The sequence below is a fragment of the Neopelma chrysocephalum genome, unplaced genomic scaffold (genome assembly GCF_003984885.1).
Source record: "Neopelma chrysocephalum unplaced genomic scaffold, ASM398488v2 Primary Assembly neopelma1_24, whole genome shotgun sequence".
Taxonomy (NCBI): domain Eukaryota; kingdom Metazoa; phylum Chordata; class Aves; order Passeriformes; family Pipridae; genus Neopelma; species Neopelma chrysocephalum.
In genome coordinates, this window is record NW_020897693.1 from 16,305,046 (window position 1) to 16,321,693 (window position 16,648).

Below are 16,648 nucleotides of genomic sequence, written 5' to 3' on the forward strand. Positions count from 1 at the left end.
TGTGGTTTGGAGAGTCTTGGTGGGGGCACCGAATCAAGGAGTACCCTTCCTAAACCAAAACACCCTGGTATCAGTAGAGGCTGGGGATGAACAGATCAAGAGCAGCCCTGCTGAGAAGGACTTGGAGATGCTGGTGGATGAGAAACTGGACGTGAGCTGGCAATGTGCACTCGAAGCCCAGAAAGCCAAACGTATCCTGGGCTGCATCAAAAGCAGTGTGGCCAGCAGGATAAGGGAGGGGATTCTGCCCCTCTGCTCTGCTGTAGTGAGATCTCACTTGGAATACTGTGTCCAACTCTTGGGTCCCCAGCACAGGAAGGACATCGACCTGTTGGAGTCAGTCCAGATGAGGCCATAAAATGATTAGAGAGATGGAGCACCTCTCTTATGAGAAAGGCAGAGAGATTTGGGATTGTTCAGCCTGGAAAAGAGAAGGCTTTGGGGTGATCTAACGGTGGTTTTCCCATACCTGAAGGAAGCCTACAAGAAAGATGGAGAGGGACTTTTTACAAGAGCATTTAGTGATAGGACAAGGGGGAATGCCTTCAAACTGAAAGTGAGTAGGTTTAGATTAGATATTAGGAAGAAATTTTTTACCATGAGGGTGGTGAGACACTGGAACAGGTTGCCCAGAGAAGGTGTGCGTGCCCCAACCCTGGAAGTGTTCAAGGCCAGGTTGGATGGAGCTCTGAACAACCTGGTCTAGTGAAAGGTGTCCCTGTCCATGGCAGGGAGGTTGAAACTACATGATCTTTAAAGTCCCTTCCAACCCGAACCATTCCATAATTTCATGACATTCAGAATATCATATAGATGCCTTAACCAACATGACATAAACTTGAATATATATGAAAATTTTTACTATATTGTACCACAGTGACTTTTATGTTTGTCTTCCAAAATACATAATTTTTTTCATAAATCTCCACTTTAAGGAGAGGGCTCTCCGCCTGAGAAAGCAGGATATTATTTAATCAAGAGCAAACCCAGAATCAGACAGGCCAAAGTACTGCACAAGGGATCCCCAAAATTAACAAACTGGTAAAATTTACATTGTATTAAAGTTCCAATCAAAGACCAGTTGGTGGGGAGTAGGGGGGTTGGAGGAGGGGCAGGGAAGTGAATACATGTCATGTTAACAAAAACTGCAGATAAAAAAGACTCATATTTAATCTTTTCCCAAGGACAACTGATGCTGATATAAAAAGTTGAATAAAAAGATAGCTTAACCACAGGTGAAACCTGTAACTGTGATCAAACCAACACTGGAGACCGGCATGCAGCTAACTAATCCACTTAGTTGGCATACAAATGTGACGGTTCCCTTCAATACTTGTGAAGAAAGAAAAAGCCCAGCCCAAGCAGTCACTGCATTCAAATAGCGAACCTGAGATTAATAAACTTGGACTAGTAGATATATTCACAATCTTCTTAAGAAAATGTGGCACAAAAAGCACAGTCCTAGAAGGCCTAACTGAAAATATAGTTGCTCACAAAACTGTAACTGTCTCTGCAAAGCAGGGACAGTAGGATCTTATCTCCTTAGGACTTTAGAAAACAGTGGATTTGGAAGTAAACAAAAAATCAATGTTCTGTAGAACAGTATTTCGAACTCATTCTGTGGAGACTCTAGGATCAAAACATCTCTGGCGAAGAGATACCAGTATATCCTGCTATATCTCAACACATAGTTTTATGACCTTTCTGTCAGATTTCAGTACTTGGGGTATTTCCTATTCTTGGCCCAATAGCTTGAAGCAACTAGACATGTTCAATGTGTCTGAGGATAAACTGCAAGTGATTTTTTACACACTTACAGAGAGGTCTTAAGAGCTAGCAACTGAATAGAGATCGTGTTCTCTCAGCTCTTCTGTAGACGCAGAATTCTTAACATTACCTATGCATGACACTGCAATATGTTGTACAGGAAAATTAAATAAGCATTTTAAATTATGCTGATTTCTCTGTATCTCATATGTATGCCCAACTCCTTGAGAGACCAATATTTCTGTGCTTTAGTTACACTGAATCCCTCATCCTGTAAGAGCACTATCCATTGTAATCAAGTGAAGAAGGATAAAAGGGCTTTCTCATATGCATTACAAGGATCCTGCTGCCACTGAAGGAAAAAAATTACATCAGAAGAAATCATCAACAACCTGCTAAGGAACACCCCTTGCTCCCTAGAAAGTACACAAAGCACACATCTGTAGACTTTGAAGATGCTGTTATAGGGTGGAAGCTGCCACATTAGCCAAATTGCCACCCATCTTTACAGCCTGACATGGCAAAGTTCTGAGTACTGATACCTAGTCCAGCGCTACCTCATTGAAATTAAAAGACAAAACTGGTTGCAGAGAGAATGTCTAGCAGTTCAATCCAAAATCCAGACTGCTGAATAGGCATCTGCAATGAAGAATAACTCAAGGAGAACATCCTTCAATGACAATGGATGCCTCCAGTGAGTAAAGGAAAAAGGTGTAATTCATACTGTCCTAACTACTATAAATTAAAAACGCCCCAAGTAGTAGACAGATCAAAAAGTCAGATGCTGTACTGTTTAAAGAAAAATCCCAACAGAACTGTGAAACAGATTTAGTTATTGAACAGAAATGTGAAGACACGCATCCAGAAGATTGTAAACCCTAACTCATTGTAAACCCCAGATTACAGAAAAAGGAAGGGCAGAGACTATCTAAGCATACCAAAGCATGGCACAACACCATGAAGGTGTCTCAGTGAAACCCCAAAAGTAGGGGAAACAATTAATTTTTTTTGTTTGTTTCTTTTAGTTTTTCTCCTGTGAACTCAAACATTGCCCTAAAATAAGGAATAAATGCTTGCCTAGGCAGACGAGAGAAACGAAAGACATAACATGCCCTGCCATGAATGGTCTTATACCACTGGGGTGGGAGAAAAACAGAAGAGAGAGAGAGATAAAAAGAGTCCATCAACACATCACATATATTAGATGACTGTACACTTGAGATGGAATAGTTTTTGCTGTTGCAGTATGAATATCCATACTGATTGTCAAACACAGGAAGTTATTTAGCAAACACCCAAAAAGAGACCAGATGTCAGCTAAGTACAGCATATCAGAAACCTGTATACATATTTCAGGTATATTATATATTTTATCATAAATAGAGGCACAGAGCTAAAAACAAAAATCACAGGCAATCTGAAAGCTCATATTTTGACACTTGGTCAACAGAAATCTCCCTAGAGGCAAAGTGTTTAAGGAAGAAATGTTTGTAATTGAATAAACTAATAATTTAAAGAAATTAAAAATAAAAAGTTTTATGAACTGTTCAATAAACAGCATATTGGACAAATACTTAAATATTTATTACATACATGCACATAGATACCTCCAAAAAAAAAATAAACTCCAAAAGGCTTAACAAGTTTATTGGTACCCATACAGACTTAACTTAAAAAGTTACTATGTCACTGTGCAGGTTCTAAACAAATTACAGTGAAGTTTAACATAAATAATATAATAAACTAGAGATGAACATTGGGAGGTTATTGGAACAGAATTCCTACTGTTCTTTTAGAAAATCTTTTGTAATAGCAATGCTTTGAAGAAAGAGCTTAACTCACAGCAACCCAAAATTAATGTCCAGAAGATATTCACAGCAATGTTCCACAAGCTTCTAAAAAGAGTCTTTAGCTTGCAGAATTAATAATGTCATGGTGATACTCATTGCTATTAACTGTCTCACAAAAAAAATTCCCTAACATTACAGAAAATTATTTCATCTTACTACTACAAAGTTATGAAGCAAACATATAATGAAAGCAGACTCCTAAAAAGCATTTACATTCAGAATTAATATTGCTACCACAAAGCAATTGTAGCAGCACAAACTTCATCAAATTCTAGAATTACCAACAGCTAAAGTGTTTCATTTTATTTTTTATGTATTATATATTCTGAAAATAAGTTATGTAAATTATGTTTTATTAATATCTAATATTTGAAGGAGCTAAGTTAAATGGTTGATTCACTGGAAACTATGCTTTGCTACAGAAATCACCATGAAAAAAAAAATTTTAAAAATATATACGTGAGTATGTATATACATATCTACGTGTGTGTGCATATATATATGCACCCAGCCTGTTATTTAACAGTAGTTGTTTGCTACACACAACTCTTCTGATTTGAAGACTTTTAGCCAAAAGCTTTCCAAAACAGTTACTGAGCTCCTTGCATCTTAGGACTGCTTCTCTTCCTTTATTTATTCCCCAACCTCACCCTGAAAATGTGGTAGGGGACAGAGGGAGCGAGAAGAGAAAAGAACAGGAAGAAACAATAATCATGTGAGGGAACTAGTGTATAATGTTTGGGGGTGGGGGAATAATCAGAATTTATTGCAACTGATTTAACATACTGTCAGAAAATCACCACATTAAAATGATGCATTATAAGCTACATAATATGAATTTACATACTTATCATGACAAATGACCAAGAGAGACCACCTATTTTTAAGGCTGACAGATACTTCCTTGTAGAAGCTTCATTTCTGTTTCTTTTAACTTGCCAAAGGCTTTTCAAGATGACCCCTTCTGTGCCAGATGTCCATGTCAAAGCTGAGCTACTTCAAAGTTTCCATTGTACGCAAAACATATTTTTCCCCTTTCTAAGGAAAGCTACATAAAACTACACTTTTGCCTCATTACAAAAGGCTATTTTTTCTTTAAAAACATTAATCACTTGCATGCTTTAAGTTCCACATGCATCTTTCTAAGAGACAGCAAAATGCTTATCCTGACATACAAATGACGCTTTTGTCAAGCTCACTGTAATGTCAGTGTCACTGATTTTGTTTTGATATGTTGCAGCTGAACCACCTACATATTCTGTCTGTACTGATTCCATTCCAATGTAAGCTTCTAGAAGCTAAACATCTATAGCTGTATTATCACTGGATAATACAGGTTGGAAGGCACCTCCACATGTTCCCTAGTCTAACCTCCTGCTCAAAGTCAGCTATGAGATCTGAACAGGTTGCTGAGCTTTACCCATTTGGGTCTTGAAAATCTCACAGCTCCTCAGGGCAACCTCTTACACAGCTTGACTACACTCACGAAGAGAAAGTTTTTCCTTATATCCAGTCTGAACCTTCTTTATTTCAATTTATGAACACTGCTTCGTGTCCTCACACCACACATCTCAGTAAAGAGCCTGACTCCATCTTCTCAGTGATGTCGTCAAAAACACCAGCAGGTTGCTGTTAGATCTCACTGAAGCCACCTCTTCTTCAGCTCTCTCTCTCAGCCTCTCCTCACAGGGCAAGTGTTCCAGCTCTCTAATTATCTTGGTAGCCCTCCACCACCTTCACTTCTTTCTATCAATGTCTTTCCTGTATTGAGAGTCACAAAACTGGGCACAGTACTCTAGATGCAGTCTAATGAGCACCAAATAGAGAGGGATAACCACTTCCCTCCATCTACTGGCTACAGTCCTTCCCAGAGTCCAGGATGTTGTTGCCCTTCTTTTCTTTAGGCTGTGAGTCAGGGTTGTTCAGCTTGAGGAAGACAAGAGAAGAGAAGACTCCTGTGAAATCTTACAGCACCCTCCAGGATCTAAAGGAGAACTAGAGAGGGACTTATGACAAATGCATGTAGTGATAGGACAAGGAGGAATGACCTTCAGCTGAAAGAGGGAAGGTTTAGAAAAGATATTACGAAAACACTTTTTACTGTGAGAGTGGTGAGACACTGCAGCAGGTTGCCCAAAGAGGTTGTAGATGCCCCATCCCTGGAAGTCTTCAAGGCCAGGTTGGATGGGGCTTTGAGCAACCTGGTCTAGTGAAAGGTGTCCCTGCCCATGGCAGGGGGGTTGGAACTAAATGATCTTTAACACCCCTTCCAACTCAAACCACTCCATAATTCTGCAGCAGCACGCTGCTGCTGACCCATGCTCAGAGTGCTGTCTACCAGGACTCCAAGTTTCTCGAGCAGAGCTGCTTGCCAGCCTGTATCGCTGCAAGGTGCTCTTCTTTCCCAGGTGTAGGACTCTGCATTTGTTCTTGAATAAAGCTCCAGATGGGCCTTGTGTTCACAGTGACAAAGTCCCTCAGTGCATCCTCATGCATATCAACCATTCCCCCCAATTTGATGTCATCTGCAAGCACAAGAGTACACTGTATCACCTTCTCAGGACCCCACTTGTTACCAACCTCCTTGTTACCAAACAAATGCCTAAAGGGTATCTATTTATGAGTCCATCCATCCAACCAGTCTTTTACTCATCTAGTTCTCCATCCACTCAACCTGTAATGTCCAAATCTGAGTTAAAGAATATTGTTGGAGACACAGCTGAAAGTCTTGCTAAAGTCAAGGTAAATGAAATCCACCGTTTTTCCCTCATACAAACATTCAAACATTTTACCGTAGAAGGCAATCAGCCTAGTCATTCATGATTTACATTTGATAAGCCCAGGCCTATTGTTCCTATTCACTTCCTTCTTGTGCCCAGAAGAAGGGTGTTCCAAAAACACCCATGCCCTTATTTTCCCAGGGACAAAAAGGAAGCTAGCTAGCTTTGTAGCTCTTTGGACTGTATTTTGGCCTTTTTTGAAGGGTGCAACATATGCCTCTGTTCAGCCATTAGGAGGTTCTTCTGGTATCCAAGACGTTTCAAAGATGACAGGGAAGGACCTCACTGTGACTCTGGCCAGCTCTATCAACATCCTCAGTCACAGTCCATCTGGCCACATGCGTTTCTATGATTTGAGTTCTCTCAGTAATTCCCGACCGAACTTTCAGCTGCTGGTAGCTGGTCTCCTCAAACCCTGCTACTAAGCACAGAGGCCTGGGAGACCTTGCTGGTGAAGACTCACTAAGGAACAGAGGGCACTGAGTACCTCAGCCTTCTCTGTGTCCACTGTCACTAAATGACACATCTCCAAAAGAAGCTCATATTTCACTTGTCCTGCTTTTTACTACTGAAGTACTAGAAGAAACTCTTCTTGCTGCCCTTGACCTCCCTTGCAAGTGTCATCTCTAGGTGAGCATTGGCTCCCTTGATGTCATCCCTACATAGCAGGACAATTTTTCTAAATTCCTCCTTTGTAGTCTGTCCCCACTGCCACTGCTCGTATATCCCACTTTTGCACTGCAGCTCAGACATGGATTCCCTGTTAAGCCAAGCTCGTCTCTTGATAGGCCTGCTTCTTTTCCTGACTATCAGGATGAATCAATGGCATCTAAATTTATTCTCAGTGAATCCCTCCTGGATCCAGCAACTATGAAAAGGTAAGCCATCCATGTGAACAAAAGGGTGGAAAAGAGAGGAACCAATAGAATCTGACTGAATAAAGAACTGCAATGTGGGAAAAGGCTGGTACAGTTGACACGGTGAACACAATCTTGAATTTAGGATACAGACCAAGTCTGAGACGGGTAAGGAAACAGGTAGGAAAGGAAAAAACAAATTAAAATGGAGCCAGTGGAAATGCAGAACAAAGAGAGTATATATCCTAGTTATGATGGAGAACTGAATGTGAAACTGAGTATAGTGGACAGAAACCTGAGACCAGCAGACAGGAGTGTGAATAGCTGGAAAGCAAAGAACACTGGGATAAACAATTTATTAGGCAAAATCTCCCCACACAACAGTTGTGGATCTCAAACAAGAAGCCCTTTAGGAAGAAACAAACTGTTTACATTGGGAAAATAGGATTGTAACAAAAATTTCAGAAAAGGACAAAAAAGATTGGGATAGGAAGATATCACACAAGGAATAAGCAGAAAAATCAGCATCCAACGGAATATGCTCACTGGAATAGAACTGAACATTCCAGAGTTTTATCACTACTTTGAAACACTTAAAAATCTCAGAAAACCATTCGCAGATGACATCATTTGGACCACAGATGAATTACAAATTACTAGTACCACATTCTCTGCTAGTTCAAGTGGTAAAAGTCTCACGGCAAAATATACAAACTTCAGCATCTCTAAAGACTTACACGCTATATGCATATTAGTCTTATATATGCAATCCCACATGACAGAAGGTTTCCCCCTGTCCATCAGGGTTGCTGTCTTTTTTTTTTTTTTTCATCTAGTGTGCTGAACATTTTGTTTATGTGCAAAGAGTTTTTTTTAAAACAAGTATCAAAAACGCAACCCTTCATTTTAAAAAAATACAGTCACACCAAAAAAATTAAAGATTATTTGATCTTGTTCTCTGTGCCCTTGTGCCCAAGATACTCTTGCTATGACCCTGAACAAAATGTTAAAAAAAATTGAAATAACAACACTATATGATAGAAGTGCCATATGCACTGCAAATGTTGGCATGTGCACTGTTAATAAGACGGGTACTGCAGGAAAACAGAGGAAATGACTATTGTCCTGGAGAATTGTATTTTCTTCTTGTTTCTTGCACACAAATCATCTTTAAAAGAAAAAGATAAAAAATTTATTAAAAAAATCAACAAACTTTTAATGACCAATCTATTCTTCATCAAAATTATGGCCTTAGTAGCTTGTGGTTAACGTTGCAACAGATCTAAGTATTTATACTTGTAGTCTAAATCAACATACACCATACTACAAATGAAGCAGCAAGGTCTTCTCTAGATATGGACTCACGGATCCCTGTTGAAGGGTCCATTAAAAACAACAAAGAAAAGCCAGGTTACTGTTAGTAAATTAAACCTGTAAGGGAAAACATATTAGAACACACAAATCACTAAAACACTGATAGATTATTTTGAAAATTCATATCATAAAGGCCCTAAATTGGACATTCGGCATGAAGGGATATATTCTATATCTCCAGGGACTTCTGTGAAAATATTACTAGTGAAACATGCAGACACTACAGACTAAAGGTAATGAAACAGCAGAAGACGAAATTAAGAAGGTATAGCATGAACGGCACATAACCAAATAGTAAGGCCACACTTTATTTGATACCAAGAAAAAGGATTCAATATTGAATACTGAACACAATCTATACCATTCTAAGCTATATACCATAAGAAACATTGTAGGGAAAAGTAACATTTAACCCTACATTTACAGGCCAAATTACAGCTCTTACAAGAATCTCTAATTCTGGCAATTCATGATTTATTAGAGCTCGACCTTGCAACTTCAAAGTTCTTTGAATACAGTTTATGCTGCACAATAGCAAAACACACACTATTTCCCTAAAAAACACATACATCACTTCACTTGCAGATTATATTAATGCAATCGTACATAGCATGAATGCATTTGTTTTCCTTATGGTATTAGTAGCATATTCTATGACCAAACAACAAGCTTTTGAATGAGTCCAGAAAAAAACTGTCATATTTTGCTTTGACACTAGCTCCCCCTCCAGACCAGCCTAAGATTATAGTAATGACTTCTTATTTTCATTCTGGCTCTGCAACAAGATATAAATACTCAAATCCAAACCTTCTTCATTTTTATCCACTTAAATGTCAATTAACAGACTGATCAGAGAAACTCTATCTAAAATTATCATTTATTATTTTTTTTGCTGTACACAGATTCCAAGCCTGGGAAAATCATTTGGTTTAGAAAAGATCTGACAGGTAAAGCACCAATTCCATACAGCCACAGAAAGACAGGAATGGACCAAAAATACAATTTTTACACTATGAATTGTGTGCAGTATTTGTAATACGTAAACATTCAATTACACAATTGAGTGTCTATTTGCAGTCCCAATAAAGTGATCACAAACCACAAATGCCAAACCAAAAGGAAGCCCCTACATGGTTTAGTACTACCTTTACTAATCCACTTAAGGTGAATCAGTTCCATTTCTACTTCAGCAAGTATAGCTAACATTTTTCTTGTTCTCATGTTACCTAGAATCAATCTTTTTCAGTTGTTCAGCCAATAAGACTGCCAAAATTTTAAACGAATGAAAACACAAGACTAAACGGTAAAGAAAGCTACAACTTCCAACTGATCTTCTGTATTTCCCAGTTGTCAAATGTCCTGGTAGCTACATAAGTAGTGAATTTGACTGATTCAACACTCCAAGTTGATTGCTGTCTTCCCCTCATTGTTGAACTGCTCGCTCAGAAAATATGAATAATTAATTATACTTTCTACTCTGAAAAAAGTTGTCTTATTACATGTTGTTGGGCAAGTATGCAAACTTTGCAATATGCTAGTCTGCCAGTATAAGGTACATATACATATGAAACCCTAACAAGTATCAATAAAAACTTGGCAGTAAGCATACCTGCAAGAACCGGAGAAACAGACACTACTGGAAATACATCAAAGCATAGCCACCAACTCCTAATAACTAGTTTTCTTAAATAATGGAAGGAATTATAACAGAGTCACCTTTAAAACCACCCCAAGCACCAGCAGCACGGCAATGTTGGCCATTTATTTGCTTTTGCAGTTCAGACTTTCCTAAAGTTTTTGACAATTTACAGTGGAGAATTACTTGGAAAATGAAACAAGATTAATGCTATAAAATCAAACCTTTTCATGCTTAAACACTCTTCCAGAAGTGTTTACTCCATTAGCTTTCAGGCCTAGACATTAAGATACTGCATTTCAGGGTAGAAAGAGTATGTGTGTGTATATGTAACATGTACACGGAAACATACACTTTTCAGCTGCTGTGTGTGTTTCAGTATGCAAACACAGGCAAAAAAATAAAAAAGCACTAAGCGCTAATGCAAGATCACAGGTGAAGAATGCTCTGAACACATGCTTGCTTTCCACGTACACACAGCATGTGGATCACGGTGTACCATGTGTGCATTGAGGACACAAGGACAGCAGGTACTGCCCCGAGGAAGTTAATCTTTCAAAAAGCAATTTTGCAGCTGATGTCTTTGCCCATAGGCTTCTTGGTACAACCTGCACCACAGCATTATAGTTCCTGTCCATTCCTGTACCCTCAACCATAAGCTTCTGAAAGCAGAGGATCACAGCCTGGTCTTTGGAGAGCATCAAGAAGAACACAGTGTGTGCACACTCGCACACGCGAGTGAAAGACCTGAGCATACATCAAGCACAAACCTGCCTAGAGGTAAAATCGCCAGAGCCTTATCCGTAACAAAATCCATGACCAAAGCAGTTAATTGTGCCGAAATACGGTAAAGGTCGCCGAGGGAAAAGCCCAAAGCAACAACCGATGGCTCTGCATCCTTGTCACACAAGCACTTCCTCGAGCTGCCAGGCGGCCCTAGAGCGTGAGGTCCGTCTACAAAGCCCACGTTTCCCGTTTATTTCTCTCTGCCAAAACCAGGCGTCCCCCCGGGCGGCCGCAGTTCCCGGGACAAGGAAAGTTGGAGGCCGCCTCCCGCGCCCTGCGGCCGTGGCGCACGGGACGGCGGCGGCCGCGCTGCCCGACCCGCGCTGCCCACGCCCGCCCCGGGGCAACGCCGCCGCCCGGGGCTCGCACGCATCTCCCTCCTGGGCCCAACCCGGCCCCGCTGCCCACGGTGATGCCACGGCCGCCCGCCGAGCCCTGGCCTCTCCTTCCTCCGCCGCGCTCTCCGGTGGCCCCAGGCCCCACCAGAGACCCTCAGGTGAGGGAGCCCACGGGGTCCCCGGTACAGGGCAGGGACCGGCCCCCTCCCCGCCATCATCACCCCGGCGGCGGCGCCCGTTGCTGAGCAGCGCCGGAGTCGCAAAAGCGGCGGCGCCAGGCCCGGGGGAGGGATGGGGAGCGCTGCCCGGAGCAGCCCCATCTCGCCTCGGTACCTGCTTCCCCGCCGCCGCGGCTCACGCTCAGCCCCCGCATCCCCTTACCCGAGTGCCGGCGCCGCTGGCGAAGCCCGCTTTGCCGCTGCCGAGGGTGCCGGGCGTGGGGAGTCGGCGGGGCGGGCGGGGGGAGCGGCGTGGAGGGCGGGGGCGCTCGGCGGGGAGGAGACGGAAGCAGGAACCCGCCGGCGCGGAGCGGAGCGGGCGGCGGGGACGAGGCGCGGACAGGGCGCGCGCCGAGGGCGGGGAGCGGCGCGCGGGCACCGCGGTGACAGCGGCGCACGGCTGGGGCAGCGCGCGCCCCCGCGAGCGCGCCGGGGAGAGCAGCGCCGCGCGCGCGCGCCTGCCACGGGAAGCAGCCTATGGGAGCGCGAGCCGGGCCCCGCTGCTGCGGGAGCGCCCCCCATCACGGAGCGCAGGAGCGCGCATGCGCGCCCTGGAGCTGCCACGGCCGCTCCTCCAACCCCCCCCCCCGCCTCCTCCCGCGAACCTCCCACCCCGGGAGCGGCCGGGCGGGACGGCGGCGGCGTCCCTGCATCCTTGCACCGGGCTTTCCCTGTCGGGCGCGGGGCCGCAGGGCGGCGGCGGGAGGGGGGAGCGGGAGCGGCCGCGTTCAGCCCGGCGATGGGTGCGAGTGAGTGGGGAGCAGCGCCTGGCTGAACCGCCGCTGCGGTCCTTCCTCCTGCGGGGAAGCGCGGAGGGGATGGGGCGCTGGGAGGGGCGTTGCGGGGCTCCCCTGATCTGCCGTTTGGGCCCTCCGGGGAGACGTCCCCCCCCGGGGCCGCGTTATTCCCGGCGGCGGTGCCGTGCCGGCGGGCAGGGCCGGCCGCAGCCCCCTGAGCTCGGCGACGCCGCCCGGAGCCCCCGCCAGCGCTGCTGCCGCAACAGGCTGGTCCCCGCCCGCAGCGCCGGTGCCTCGTACCCGGGGAACGGGCTCAGTATGGCTCGGTGTTCTTAATGTGAAGATCCCTACAAAGGACAGAAATTTCACAAAAAATTGTATTGTGAGAGTAAAAGGAACGCTCTCTGTCTGCTGGGTGACAGCGGGACTTTGGAGAGGCCCGCTCTAAGCGCCCCGGACTGACTGCTACTTGAGCACATACTTGTTCTGCTTCTGTGGCTTACCAAAACCCTTCCTGAAAGAGCACATAAAGAGGTAAATTCGGGTAGATGCAGAATTTCAGGCCATTTAATGTGACTATCATTTCCTAAACATTCACATGGGAAAGCTATATACATTTCCAAAGTTTGTAATGGGAATGTTTCAGCGTGCTTGGGAGATAAAATGGCAGAGATGGGAAGGCAGCCTGTGCAGTGGGAATTGCAGTAGAAATATGTTTCAGGATACTATGGTATCTGTGAAAGCCAGAGATGGTAAGGATGGATGTTTTGTAACTAGCACATCCTTCTTGCACCCCCTCCTAGGCTCAGAAGAGCTGTCCTGCATCTTGGTGCTCTGTCATGTATTTGTTCACGCTTGTCGTCTCTGGTTTGTTCCACAAGCCCTCTTCTTGTTTTTTTGTTTTGTTTTGTTTTCCCCAGAACTAGTAAACATTCACAAACATGCTTGTAAGGTCTCTGCAAGTGTGTCTTGGTTTTTCTTTTTTGACTTCATATGTTGGGAGTCAGCTGTGTGCTAACATGGAGCTTGGGGCACAACTGCTGCCAGCATTGTCTGGGGGACAGAAAGAAGAATTATAATATTCTATGCCAATAGCAACCTTCCAGAGAGATCTGGAAATTCAAAAATACTTAATACATCTTTTTTCCCTAAGGTTTCAATTCCTAACTGACAATACTGCAGATTAGTTTAGAAATTGAGATCATAAGCAGATTGCCAGTAATTGTCAAGAATTGAGTTGCAGTTGCTAGCTCCTATTACTGTGACAGTTGTTGTATCTACTAGCAATTATATTGCCTACAAATTTAGCCAAGGATTTGGATTTCATAAACCCAGTTCCAAAAGTCAAAAGCATTTTAAAAGTCTAGGCATATACAAAAGAGCCAAAACTGTGTGCAGGTAAGAGAAGGAAGCCCCCATCCTGGAAACATTCCACATTAGATTGAACAGATGTGGTTGAAGATGTCCAGGGGGATTGGATTACATGACCTTTAAAGGCCCCTTCCAACACAAATCCTTCTATGATTGTAAGCTGCATCAAGATGATCTAGAAGCTAAGGCACAGCTTTCCAAATTATACTTTTAACTGCATGTTGCCTTTTCTTGGAGGATCTCACCTGAAGAAAGATGCTAAAAGAAAAAAAAATCATTTAGAGAGACATCTGAACACTGGAGATCTTCAGATGGGTCTTTCCTGTTTAGTAGGAAAATACTGTTTTATAGACATGTCTGACTACTAACAAAATATTAAGGTACATTCAATGCAAACAATTCTGAGATACAATGTTTGCAAACTGAAAAAAATCAGCCGGAAAAAATAGGCTATTTCATTAGTACAATTGTGGTGGTTTCAGTTGTAATTACTATGGTGTGAAATTAAATGCATTTCAAGGGATTGCTTAATGCAATGAGGAAACTACCACTGGTTTACTTGCTTTCAAGCCCGTGATATTCTGTGCTGTGGGCATATTATCTTAAATCAAAGAAAATGACACAGTACTAGACCTAGTATGCACTGGAGATACCAATGGATGAAATGTGATCAATCTGCACATAACTTGTACGGTTATGTGTTGTTTTTATTTGTATTGTAGTTCTTAGCATGCTATAGCAGCTTCTGCTATCAGCCTCATTTTTATTTTGAGGGAATTGTTGACCTGAGCTGTGCTAAGCCATGACTTAATGGGAGAAAGAAAATTAAATTACTAGAGAGAAAGATGAAAAGCTACTGAGGGAAGTGCTGTTATAGAGCACTAAGTTGTTACAAATGCTAAATGCAGCAGGTATATACATTTAAAAGTACATTTCCCAAATCAGACTGAAAGACCAGTAGCTAATTTTATTTTCACCACAAAAAGCTCATTGTTAGGTATAGAACCCCACTTGTGACTCCAACAACTCCTTCATCACGGTACCAAGGGTCAGAGTCTTGTTGATGCTCTGAAACCCTTGAGAAGGGAAATTTTCAGTAGAATATGGGACACTTTTTCACTACTATGGTTAGGAAATCAATTATCTTAAAGAATTTTACAGTGGAAGAGTCTAGTTTCGGTTGCCCAGTGTATGTTTTCTAATGCTTAATCTCACAACCTAATGAATCACTTTACCTGATGCAGACTCCAAATCTGCTGGAGTCAGCTAATTTTTCTGATTTGGCAAGAAAGTGGTAGCACTTTTACAAAGCAGGTGGAATCTCAACAGGGTAACTCTAGTTTCTATTTGATGAGATATCCTGCCACCTGTCTCAGAAGTTTCTCTGAGTAGCAACTTGAGTTAAAATGAAATGTAAACGTAGTTTAAGTTTTCCCTCAAATACATGAACACATACTGGAGTCCACACTTAAATATCACTGTAAATAAAATTCTACTTTTGTGAATTTTTTCTTTCTCTATGCAGTGCTAGCTGTCTCCTGTTCTTCACTATCTCTGAATGCACAGCCACAAAGCAGTCTTAATGGATACCAACAACTCCCCCAAAAAATACCTGACTTCTTAAATCCTTATCCCTTTATATGAAATGTATCCTTATCCCAGTTGTATAGTGGTCTCAAAAACTTTAAAAGCAAATTCAGATTTAGCTATCATAGTAGTAAAAGTAAGCTTGAAAGGAAGAATCCCCAGAGCTGGAAAGCATGTTAAAAAATGCTTCTTTAAAAAAAGCATCAGTTTTGGGGTATGGTTACCTTAGGTTTCCTGAACACTTTTTATTTATTGCAGTATAACTGTACCTTGGAAATACTGCACTTATAAAGATACCCAATTCTCCAGGTGATGCCAGAGTTAAAGCACACACTTATCTGAATCCCTCCATATGCAGCTTGGTGCTGCAAGCTGGCTTTACTTCACACCAGCTATTCTATATTATATGTTGCAGACCACTGTAAAATGGTAGAACTCAAGTACCACTAAAACTAAAATGAGAACAGGAGGGGGTTACAGGCATTTTTCTCTGTGCTGACCGCAAAGAACAATACAGTTTCTAGCATAATTTATCCAAGCTTTATTTTATCATATAAAGTAGGAATAAGACATGGGTAGAAACAGCTCAAGATCCATATATTTAAGAAACAAATGAAGAAATTACATTTGAAAAAATGGAATTGGAGTGGGAGGGTGTTACATCTTTGTCCCTCTTAAATATAGACTGTATATACTGGGGAAGAGGAAGAGTTGGGAAAGAATACAAACTTCTAAATCAGTTAATTTAACCTCCATATATAAGTCAACATGTTATGAGTACTCAGACACTGTACCACTCAGGAAACTGCAGAAATGCAACCATAACATAAGAATTACAGAAAACATATCATAAGGGTTAAAGAAAATTCAAGACACAGTCAGCAGGGAGATTACAGAAACTACCAATGTTAAATAAACTTTGTTTTTAAAATGTCTAAGAATATTACCAATCATTTAATACAAAACCAAATTTCTTAAATTCTAAGGAATGTTTTAAAGAGTCCATCAAACGTTTCTTTTCTAGCCCTCAGTGTTTTTCCTGCTTTTTCCAATGACTTGAAATCTGATCTTGTACTTGTTAAGTCTCAGTTTCAAGTAGAATAGAACTGCAAATAATTGAAAAATACACAAGCTAATAATGTTATAAGAAACTTTTTTAAACATTTTAACTAAGACTTATGTATATAATGTCCATTAAAGGATATCAAGAAAACCTGTATTTATTTCTCATTTTCCAGGAAATGCTAGCAGGTACAGCCAGTCATTGTAAGTGCAGTACAAAGTAGTGGTTTCTCCTCCATGGAAAACAAAACAAAACAAATTTTCTGAGTAACTGGGATGTATTGC

General features: G+C 42.1%; 1 protein-coding gene across 3 annotated transcripts in view; it reads right to left on the reverse strand.

The window, feature by feature from the left end:
• Positions 1-11,906, reverse strand: part of FUT8 (fucosyltransferase 8) — a 114,774-nt gene extending 102,868 nt beyond the window's left edge. For all 3 annotated transcript variants that reach the window (XM_027704624.1, XM_027704639.1, XM_027704632.1), the window contains exon 1: positions 11,770-11,906. The gene's annotated coding sequence lies outside the window, so the exon portion shown is untranslated. The remainder of the gene's footprint in view (positions 1-11,769) is intronic.
• Between the last annotated feature and the right edge of the window lie 4,742 nt (positions 11,907-16,648).